The sequence below is a fragment of the Mesocricetus auratus genome, unplaced genomic scaffold (assembly GCF_017639785.1).
Source record: "Mesocricetus auratus isolate SY011 unplaced genomic scaffold, BCM_Maur_2.0 contig_2720_pilon_obj, whole genome shotgun sequence".
Taxonomy (NCBI): Eukaryota; Metazoa; Chordata; class Mammalia; order Rodentia; family Cricetidae; genus Mesocricetus; species Mesocricetus auratus.
The window spans coordinates 1-12,199 of NW_024434548.1; the positions used below are offsets into that span (position 1 = coordinate 1).

Consider the following 12,199-nt stretch of genomic DNA (forward strand, 5'->3'; position numbering starts at 1 on the left):
TCCAAACATCCAATACAAATTTTTTTGGTTTTTCAAGACAGGGTTTCTCAGTGGCTTTGGAGGCTGTCCTGGAACTCGCTTGGTAGTTCAGGCTGGTCTCGAACTCACAGAGATCCGCCTGCCTCTGCCTCCTGAGTGCTGGGATTAAAGGCGTGGGCCAGCAACGCCCGGCCCAATACAAAATTTGAATGCGACTTTGACATTGTTCTTGAAACATCTGCCTCAATTATCACATGCTGGTGACACTTCCTCAGGCAAAATATCCAATTACCCACACATTCCTACATTTGCCTTAACATTTGAGGGAGGTCCAACATCCAGTAGGAAAGATCAATGGGACATTGACAGTCCTCTTGGTATATCTGCGTCGGTAGATATTCCATTAATCTCAGGACAGACACAGGATACTAGCAATCTCCAAACACAGTCCACAACTGAGGAGCTGCTCTGAATTATGTGTCATCATCAGAGAGGTCAATGGATCCATCTTGTTCTTGCCTTCGAACTTGTCTGTCATTGCAGTTCACTCAAGGGAATATAACAGTACTCATTCCTATAGATTGGACATACACATTTATACCCTCTCTGGAGGAAGACTTCACTAATTTTACTTCTTAAAAAAGGGGACCCATGTGTTCCACCACGTGCCCTCACTAGAGGAATACATCATGGTTTCTCCTTCTTACAAATTGAGACCCATTCCATCCACCTGAAGAAGAAGCAGATGGACACAGGAATCCATTGCCCTTGCAAGCCTCAGTAGAATGCAAACAAATAACTATGGCCTAGATTTGCAAGCCTGTGACCCACAAAATCACTGAGCATCCTTAAGAGCTGAAAGATGCCTTACCACTAACATAACTGATGAATGGGACTTTGATTTTATCATGGTGATGTCTGAGTGTCCACAAATTTCTTTATCCTCAGAAGATGACAAAGTTATTTCCAGTGTTTCTGGAGGAGAATTTTTAATATCCACATGTGGTTGGAGAAATTCTTACTGATGCATTCCCTGCACAGGGGACTGTGGACCAAATTAGTTTTGTTCCCAATTCTTCTCATCCTTTGCAGTTCATTCAAGGACATATAACACTATCCATTACTGCAGAATGGACATATACACATATTCCCTCCTCAAGGAAGTAATCAGCAATTCCCCTACATAGTGATCCTCAGCAGTGTCCTCACACAAAACTCATATTACATGTATGTCATTGACCAAGTGCTGCATTTTTCTGGGTCTCTGGAACTCCCCTTATCTAAACCAAAGTCACAGGGAAAATCGAGATATATTGGACCTTCACTAATATCATTCATACAAGTGGAAGAATCTTTAGACAGCATTGCACCTAAAAATTTCACTGTGGACTCTTGTTTCTCTTCATCCAGTACTCCTGCGATTTTGTCATTCCATAATGACATCTCCCACTGTTCGTACCTGTATACAGGACTTTGATACCGATTCCTTCCTAGGCGTGGGTACTTAATCCGTCTGCCGGTATGAAAGGGAGCCAAATATATCTTATGTGAAAGGCCAACAGAAACAGATGGCCACAGAACATGGAGCACTCAGTATTGCACATGTAGTTCCTCATGATGGAGTCCAGCAAATCTCTGATCCATAGGAACATAATTCTTCCTTATTTTCCAGTTGAGACCTCACTCCCAGCTTTTGGTTTCTCTAAGGTGCTCTATACGATGTAGGAAGACAGACAGCACTTTTGCAGATAACCTTTGTGCATGGAGGCTTCACATCATCAAATTCTTTCAAAATGTATTCATTCTGCAATGTCTTTTTCCAGAAGTCTCCTCACTACTTTACTTTTCCAAAATTTCCTCATACTACCACTCTAGAGACTTGCACATCAACATTATTTTTCCTCTCTTCAGATCAGTTACACTGACTTCCCTGCAGAAAACTTACCAGAAATTTTCACAACAAAAGAAAGGATTCTTTTATATTCCCTAGTCCCATGAAGGATAAATCAGGAGATACTCTTGTTGTATATGTCTCCTTTTAAATGGCATACAGGGCATGGGAACACTCTTATTCATTCTCAGGCAGTCTGGGCACCATCCACGTTTGCCCCCAACTCTAGGGGCTCTTATGTTTATTGAATAAGTTCTTTTCCTTCCTATGCACTGGATCTTTGAGACATCACTGTAAGTATATGGTTCCAGGGAAAGGTTACATCGGAACATACATTTTATTTACATTTTCCCCTCCCAAATCTTCACTCGTTCTTTACTATTTAATCTATTTTCTGTAGAATATTCTCTTCCTTTTAATCAGTTTCCTGAAATGTCTTCATCTACACTATTTCATATCAATGTTTTTCATGTGTTTAATAGGCTTGTAAGCTTGTAATATTTTCTACGTTTTTTTGCTCCCATACACAAATATCAGATTGATCTGTAACTTTCCTAGAACTGTTTTCTTATCACATATGTGAAAACTAGAACATGTATCCTGTACACAAAGGACACAGGGCTATTCATTTGACTTCTACCTGTAGTTTTCAGGATGGTGGTTTTCTTTCAAAGGTTTTCTGACACGTTTGGCATTTGACCAGGAAAATTTAGGATATTTTCTTCCCACTCAGCGCTTTGTGGAAAATTAACAACTACTTCATCGACTTTCTCCATAAAGTTAATCTCTTCCCAAAAGACACAAAACTTTTCATTTCCTAGCCAGGCTTTCTATATATATCCCTCTCTTTGTATGTAACACACACACACACACACACACACACACACACACACACACACATATATATATATGTGTGCCTAAACATCATACTATAATTTTGACTCTCTTGCCTAAGTATTTTATGTCCCATGATATTTGAATAATGATGTTTGTACTACTTTTGTTAGTACAAATATTCCCTATCGGTTCTTCATGTTCTAAGACATTTACACTTGAAGTAAGGTCTCAGAACTTCATATGCAGTAGAAAACAGGTTTGTATATTCCCCTCCAGAAAAGTAGGTGTAGAATGTCCCTCTGTTCTCAACTTGGACTAAGAAGTTCCTTCTCAAATCAGAGGATGTTATATATATTACTGAGTGCAAACAGGACTGTAAAATCATGCCTCCTTACCATTGGTAACAAGAAGAAATGAAATCCCATGCTTCTGCTTCTCAATATTTCTCTTTCAGTTAAAAGAGGGAAAAGGTAAGACCAAACGAGAAGTCATCAAACCTAAACTACTACACAAAGGTAGGCTTGGTAATTCTCATATGTGTAAATTAAAGTATTTCTGCTACCCAATTGAGCATAGTATCAGATTTTCATTAGTTAACTAAGAGTGACATGCAGGAGTCCATATACAATGAGGGGAATTCAGACATTCACTACCAGTACTGTATTTTTGAGAGATAACTTCCTATGAGAAGAAAGTTAAAGAGAATACCATGTGTATACTTATGAATATCTACAATCGTAACTGGTGTTTAAAACTAACCTCTATGACCCAAAATTATTATGAAAACTTCTTGAAATTCATGCTAACACTAGACCTATCCTGTTTCCATGGAGAACTGACAGTTATGGAGACCATATCCCTCTTTGCTTGGTGGCACTTAAATGTTCCATTTTGAAAAGGAAATTATGGGAACACTAATTTGAAGCCACATTAAAAAAATTCAGAAAATCTACCTTGACAGCCAGGCCATTTACTGACAATTTTTCATCAGAAGTAGGATGTTTCTGTTCTTCATGATAACATTTTTCAAGTTATTTAAAAGTTTGAGAACCCAGATCCAAGAAATTACATCTAAACTTGGAGAAGAACGTGAAGATTTCTCTCATGCCTTCAGTGGAGTTCCCAGTGACAGAGGCTTCCAATACTTTCTGAAGAATTCAAATATGACAAGAATTTTCCTGGATTGTGCTTTTCCTTACAAGGTAATGTATGGAATAGTGAATTAAAACAACATCATTGGCCACACTCTCTCCTCTAAAATTTTGTCTGAGTTGATTAACTCTATGAATGATCGAAGTGAGAACTTCTCAATTTGACAAAACGAGATCTAGTATCTCCCTTTTGTGAGCATGAGCACATTGCTTTGCATACTTACTGAGTTGTTCACTGTAGTTGTAGATAACAGAGAAAAAAGACAGAAAACAAAGCCTGGAATCTACCTACTGCTTGCATTTCAGTCAGTAGAAACTGTGTGATCTCAACATTGCAGCTCAGATATGGTAGGTTTGCTGAACACAAAACTTGCTGTATAATTTATCTGGAAAACAGACAGACAAGCTTTTCAAGAAAACTAAGACTGTTGACATATCTCTTGCAGGACTCAAGAGATATGGATAATCAAAATTACATTGGAGATTGTAAATTGAAGAGAATGTTGTAGGACTATACTTGATTGTATTGTACAAGGTAAGGAAATGTCTGCTGAAAATGTATTAGTGTTTCCTATATGGCCAAAGGAGTATATATTCTCCATTGTAAAAGAGAGTGCCTGATATTCAAGTGTCAGCTCCTCCTCAGAAATCCTATATATTTATATTACACATTCTTCTATCTATGAAAAACATATCATCAGAATTTCTTCCAAGCTCAAAGTGTACATAGACACTCAGTTATAAAAATATTACATGGTTACTTCAAAACTAAACTATTGCAGCTCTTCTGAGCTCTAATGTAAATATCTGATGTTGAGGATATGTGATATGAGATCATTCTGGGAAGCTTGGCTCACACTTCAAGAACTGCTGTCATAGGAAAAAAAGAAACTTTGAATCTGATATTGAATTTCAGATTTCAGAAACATCCTATTATTAATAATATAGACTGTGATAGTCTTTTGTCAGTAGGATCCTGGGATCTCCTTTTTCTTCTGTACTATGCACAACATGTTCTCTAACGGAGTAAAAGTCCGTTGGTCCTTTGTTTTATGATTAAAATAGTATATCTATGGGAGTATTACCCTTGGAATATTGTCTAGTATAGATATCCCAGAGTTTAGTATTTGCAAATAGAGTCTAGAATCCATGTCATCTATCTTTAAGTCTGTACTCCCAAAGATATTTAAACTTTTATTTTGTCTTCCCTGGCACTCCTTTTTATCCAACTGTGTAAATAGTTATACTACTCAGTAATAGGGACTACTGTAAAGAAAACCCTATGCTCATTCATACATAGAAAAAATGTTGCAAACTTCTAGAATACACCACACATTAGGTAGCTTATAATGTATCTCTTGCAAATCAGTGTGCTCCATTATATTCTATATTATCTAAGTTGGTGTGTCATAATTGAATACTTCAAAATATTCTGTATGGCCAAGTGAGTAACTCAGTGCTACCCCTCTGATCTGATCTTTTTGCTGATTTTGATGTATATGGTGACTTAATATTGCACATGCGTGTCTCCCCAGGTGTGTTAGTGTCCACTTTAACACCGATAACACTTGGGACAACACTACTTGTTTGAAACATAGCAGGGATTATTATACAGACAGGTATTCATCTGCATAGAACCTAGTAATTGGACTTTAAATTCTGCCTCCAATGGTTGAGCTAAGAAAAGTCTTGAAGAAGAACCACTGATCATAATACCAAATATCCTTCAGAAAACATTTTGTATTATTTAGATTCTCAAAGTTTTAACTCAAGGTATGCCTAGAGGCATGAAGAGAATCTAATGAAGCAGAGCCCAAATCATCTCCCACTAACCAAGGTTGTCTAGGATTTTCACCACTGTCAATTGTGAATTGCATCTTTACATACTGAAAAAATGTGCCTAGGTACTTTCCTCTCCTTAATACATAGATTCATAAATATTACGTTACCCAGATTATTCTCATCAGTTTTGCTCTGCCAAAGGAGATTCAGAACATACTTTATAAAAGTGTCACCATAAATACCTGTTTGAAATAATCAATCTGCTGTCCATATGTTAGTCAGAGAGAACCTCGGGTGCTTTCTTCCTTTACATTATATATTGACTATCTCTACGAGCAAAAATTAAATTGCTATCTTTTTCAAACTGCAAATGGGATGTAATCTTTATGTCAAATATGATATTAGACATGCTTATCTTACTAATATGATTTTTTTCTTTCCCATTGGACATTATGAATCCTTTGAATCTCCCCTCAGTCTACTAAGGTGTGTTGGAAAAACACAGTTATTAATAACTGAAACTCATTATCAACTCTGTGTGCCATTAAAGATCCTTGTACTCATAGAATCCTTTAAAGTAAATAATCAAAAATAGTTAGAGTCAACACTTTGTTCCAATCCATTTCGCTAAGGTGAAGCTTGAAAATCCACAGAGAAAGCAAGTTTTTTAGGCTTCTCTTAGACAAATGCTTAGAAGCAAAACAGGGATACTATGGGATCTATAAGGACAAGAATATTACTAATTCGAATCAAAATTAGGAAGCACAGAAGAGGAGGTAATGTATTTGGATATGGAATGTGGTGAGTCAAATAATTCCCCTTTCCTTATCACATTAAAATTTGACTTGGATTACTCTATAATTCTCTACAATGTCTTAGTACTTTATTTTTTATGCTCCCTGACACATTTCTTTTATGATGATTTTTTCAAGAGTCTTTTATGTCTGACATAATGCAGTATACATCTGTCTCCTCAAACACATTTGGGAATGCTCAGTCATTCTTCCTGTGTTTATTGTACAATGTGGAATTCAGTTCTCCCCACTGGATTCCACTCTAGTTATTGTTCACCAACTTCAATCTCACTGAACATATGGAGGACAAGAGGCTACTGCCAACAATGAAGTACCAAGAAATATTGCAATTCCTTTCCTACACATATTTGGTTGCTTGAACATAGAACTATGAAGGAAGTTTAGTTGTCACAAGAGCACCAGCTTTTCAAAAACACTAAAATTACTACTTGTTATCTTTGAAATTTCGTAAAAGTCATAGATATCCAAATCTGAGAAGAACTGTTGTTTGAAGAGGCAATTCTGTGACACTTCTCTACTGAAAACTTCATAGGAAGAAATTCGATATTTCCTAAACTTATATGAAATTTTCTTCCAGATTCGAAATATTTGTTCCTCATCAAAGACAATTATAGTAGCTAACTTACACTTGTAGTTGATCATTAGATACCTTTATTAAAATTATTTTCACTGTCTGCTGGATTGATGAAGGGGGAATCAGGTCTTGCTCTTTCATCCAGGACACCATTCAGCTCTTCTCCGTTTCATCTTCCTGATTGCACACTGTTATGTTGAATAAGGTGGGACTTATGACTTACTCTCTATTATGAAATGGTCCTGAGAACTTCATCTTCCTACTTTAAGGGAACAATTGCTTATCTATAAGCACAATATGGGCCTTAAAGCACTTTCTCCACAAAGAGTGTCAGAGAAAATCGTGCTCCACGAAGCTGGGGGCTTAATTATTTCACATTTTAAGAAGGGGGACACTCCTCCATTGTTGGTGGGAGTGCCAACTGGTTCAGCCACTTTGGAAATCAGTATGGAGATTCCTCAGAAAAATGGAAATAAACCTACCACAAGACCCAGCAACTCCACTCTTAGGCATATATCCAAAAGATGCCCATTCATACAACAAAGATGTCTGTTCCACTATGTACATAGCAGGTTTATTTGTAATAGCCAGAACTTGGAAGAAACCTAGATGTCCCTCAACCAAAGAGTGGATAGAGAAAATGTGGTACTTTTACACAATGGAGTACTATTCAGGAGAAAAAACAATGCCATCATGAGATTCACAGGCAAATGGATGACACTAGAAGAAACCATCCTGAGTGAGGTAACCCAGTCACAAGAAGAGAAACATGGCATGTACTCTCTCATATATATGGATTTTAGACATAGATCTCGGGAGTGCCATCCTACAATCCTATGGCCAGAGAGTCTCGGGAACAGAAACTTCATTTAGTGGCTGATCGGAGAATAGGCAGACTCCCTCGGTTAAGTACTGAGCTGAACTCAAGAAAGCCAGTAACACAGAGGAAGGACTGATGATCAAAGGGATTAAGTCTGGGCTGGTTTAACCCCCAGAAACAGCTGACCAGACAAAGGTTAACTCTTGAATCCCAGGCATCAGCCTGGGAATCCAGCATGGGACTGATCAAGACCCCCTGAATCTGGGTGTCAGTGAGGAGGCCATGGTAATCTATTGAGCCTTGGGCAGCAGATCAGTACCCATCCCAAGTATACACAAGGACTTTGGACTCCCATAGAACAATGTGAGGTACACTATCACCCTGAACACTTGGGGAAGGGTCTATGTCCTGCCCTATATTAAATGACAGACTATGGACACCCCCATGGAGGGCCTCACCCTCCCTGGTGGAATGAGGGGACAACAGGGAGGATGGGGGGAGGGCACGGGAGGAGGGAGGGAAAGGGAGAGGGACCTGGAACTGACTTTTGAAGCAACCTTGTTTCTTATCTAAATTTAAACTGTAAAATAAAAATAAGAAGTTCTATATCTGCTTTCCCTTGTATCAAGTTGCCTGACACATATTTCTTTGAATAGCTTGCACAGCAAGGTAGATTCATAATTTCTTGTTTTTCATGAGGATACCTCATACCTACTCCCTCTGACCAAGTGGCTCTACACATTTTCTTCTAACACATAGCAACTGGAAGTTCACTTCAAATGCCCGAATCTTCTTAGAAGAATTGTGAGACTGATGTCCTACCTGACATGAATATTGGAAGGTGTTTATATTATAACATTTATGTTCTTTTGGAATCTTGTGGAATACCTTGATCTTGCTCTACATCATAAGGTACCCTGACACATTTTTTGAAAATGTATCCAGAACCTCTACTATCTCCCCCTAGATTAATTTAACAATGTAGTTCCCTACTAAAAATGACCGTATATATACTTGTCTTCATAAGAAATTAAGAGTCCTCTCAAAAGCACAATTTAGTCTCATAAATTCTGTAGCAAATAGACTTTGTCTAATATGGTGTCATTTTAATTCAAGGAATAGTATTTTGCTGTATTTTATTTTAATACTGAATGAACTTCAGATGAAAGTTTTTTGAAAAGAAAATGCCTTTACTTGCCATCTGATTCAGGATCATCAGCTTGTTCTCACCTACTTCTGAAGATAAATTCATTCGTTCCACCAAAATTTATACTCAGATCACTGTATCCTATTGCACCAGGGCCCATGATTATCAAGGTTAGCTCAGACCTGACTTTCATTGTCTTATGGTAGAAAAGCTGGTGTGGACACCATCATTCATACATATGTTTAAACAGCTGAATATAAATGTTATTAAGTGTTCCTTCTGACAATGACATATCTGAACTTTTCCTATCTTTCATGCAGACATGAACCGTTCCTGAATTTTCTATTTATTCTGATGATCTTTCTCCTCTGACATCCGGATCCCAAGACCTCCCTCTCTGAGGATGCGAGGTATTGAGCCACTACATATGGGGATTCCAAACTGCCTCCTCCTATCATTCCTGTATATAGCAAACATTTTCAGTCTAATGGCACCCCTAATCACAACCATTTCCCAAGAAAATTCAGACCTTTATCATGTGTTGTTCTACATGTCAATCTCTATCCGAGGTTACCTTTTTTTTCTTCTCATCAAGGAGATCTCAGATGTTATCAGCCTGCTGTGACCAAAGGAGAAAAAGATATTATACTTCTCATCAAAATATCATTGTTCTGTTCTAATCTGTGGCACCAGAAACTAATGTGATCACCTAATGACTGGATCCCAAATCTAAAGCTTTCCATCAAGTTTTCAAATAAGGAACAATCCCATCATTTTAAACTCAGAGCAAAATATCCAAAAAGAACATTAAAGAGACAGTTATGCTGTGGACACAAACATTGTTGCCTAAACTCCCTAGGATGACAAGATAATATGGACATGACTTTGTTGTTGTTTTTAATATTGTTATATTCTACTAGATTCTGCATTTGTTTAAGTTTAGACAATAATTAGTTGAAAATTTTTGTTATTCATTTCCCACCATTAAATATCAGCAACCATATTGATAGATTTTAATTTTTAATGCAAATTGGAAACAATTGTTTTTTTATATTACAATCTCAGTTCACTCCTGCACCCATCTTGACATTCTCCTGTCATCTACCCCTTAACAACGAATCCACTCCTTAGAATGAATGAGGACTTCCATAGGGTATCTTCAAGTCTTTCATGTTAATTTTGGCAGAATCCAGAACTCCCCTGCTGTGTCTATGCCAAGAGTGTATCCCTCTATATTGAAAGGGGTTCAAAAACCCATTTCATGCAACATAAATAAATACTGGTTCCACTTCCAATGGCCCCATTAGCTGCACAAGTCTCCAAACTGACACTCATGTTTAGGGATGCTCTTTTCTTGTTGTGCAGATTCCCTGTCAGTCTGTAATCTGTGAGTTCACCCTTACTCAGATCTTCTGTTTCTCTGTGTTTCTCCAAAATGGTCTTGGATACCTTGCTCAGCATTCTTCCCTCTGCAAAATTGGAGAAAAGGAGTTGGGCTCAGTGCTTTCCTGTCACTCTCTGCTTCTCTTTCCATCAGCTAATGGATGAATCCAATGCTGGCCTTAAAGGTAATTATCAATCTTATTATAGGGAAAGTGTATTTTAGTTAACCTCTAAACTATTTCTTAGATTTTAGTTGGAGTCATCCTTGTAAATTCCAGGGAATTCCCATAGTGCCTGTATTCTTTTTAAATTCCATAATGGCTTTCTCTATAAAGTTAACACTTTCTTTGTTCTCCTTCTGTGTCCTCCCCCAACTTTTTCTTACTGATCCCTCAGGTTCTCTTACCACTTTCCTTACTAGGCTTCTTTTTCTCCAACATTCCTCTTCCCTCCTGACCTTCTCAAATTTACACAAGATGTCTTGTCCCTATCCTTTTCTCAGGATAATCTTGTATGTGTCTTCATTTCTAACTTCACTGAGTTCTTAGACTCTAGGGTAGTTAGCCTTTTTTTCTATGTCTAATAGCCACATATGAGTTAGTACATACCATATTTTTGTTTATGTGTCTGGGATACCTCACTCAGCATCTGTTCTTCTTGTTTAATCCTTAACCTACATTTTTCAACTTGTTTTGGTTTTTACTGCAGAGAAGTCTTCCGATGTTTGTCTGACTGCATTTTCTTCTTCCATTCTTCAACTGATGGGCATCAAGTTTACCTAAGGATTCTTGTTATTACACATTGTTGTACTATTAACAATTTTGAACACATTTCCTTGTTGCATGAATATTCAGCATTTAGATATATGCATAATTATTGAATTCCTGGATCTTGAGGTAGACTTATTCACTTTTCTTTTGTGTGAAAATTCCATACTAATGTCTAAGTGACAGTACAAGATTCCATTCCTACCAGCAATGATGTGGTATTTCACTTTCTCGACATCTTCTCCAGTATATGCTGTCACTGGTGATTTTTATTTTCCCATCATGACAGGCAATGATGATAACTCAGAGATATATTGATCTGCATTGCCTTGGTGCATAAGGATGTTGAGCAATTTTTAAGAGCTTTTGACCATTAGCCATTTCTCTGTTCACAGTTTTCTTTCAATTGCCAAAGAATTTTATTAACTTTATGTTCAAATAATGTCCAATAAGGCTGATTGTCAGTTAAATTTTGGATAAACAAATAAAATATTAATTTATGTATGTGATATTTTCTGTTTCAGCTTTTATGAACAGCATGGAATTAAAAGTATTTCATAATGTTTTTTAAGTCATAAGAAATGTTACTCATTAAAACAATAACAGATTTTCAATGGTTGTGGTTATGTTGTATATTTTCTTTAAATTTCACATCATGTTCAATCTGACATATGTCTGTAATTTGTTACAGAAACTATTTTCTGTCACTAAACTTGTGTCAGAAGGAAATATAGATGGAACTTATAATCTTGCAAATCTCTAAAGTTTGTCTTTCTCAAAATTTGTTAGCCAAAGGTAAATTTGCGTCTTGATTGTGTTTTAATACTAGTTTTTGTTGTGTGGATTTTGATCACATTTGCATCTCAGAATACTCCTTTTTGATCTGCTTTCTATTTTCTATTAAAGTGTGACTTTACCACTCAATCTCTCTGTCCCTAACTACACACACACTAAAACACACAAACACACTAAAACACACACACACATAGTTTTAACCCTGCAATTCCTTGCACAAATATGTATTCCCAAATTCATGTCAGAAAAATTAAAAAT

General features: G+C 36.9%; 2 long non-coding RNA genes across 3 annotated transcripts; both read left to right on the plus strand.

Annotated features, from left to right (window-relative positions):
* The first annotated feature begins 985 nt into the window (after window positions 1-985).
* Window positions 986-8,660, plus strand: LOC121138625. Of its 2 annotated transcripts, XR_005875543.1 has the most exons (4): window positions 986-3,909; window positions 4,100-4,206; window positions 4,305-4,393; window positions 8,609-8,660. It is a non-coding gene; the product is annotated as an uncharacterized LOC121138625 (long non-coding RNA). The 2 variants fall into 2 exon arrangements; XR_005875542.1 differs by lacking the exon at window positions 4,100-4,206.
* Window positions 8,661-9,320: 660 nt separating this feature from the next.
* On the plus strand, window positions 9,321-10,304 carry LOC121138626. Its single transcript, XR_005875544.1, has 2 exons — window positions 9,321-9,406; window positions 9,592-10,304. It is a non-coding gene; the product is annotated as an uncharacterized LOC121138626 (long non-coding RNA).
* The last annotated feature ends 1,895 nt before the right edge of the window (window positions 10,305-12,199 follow it).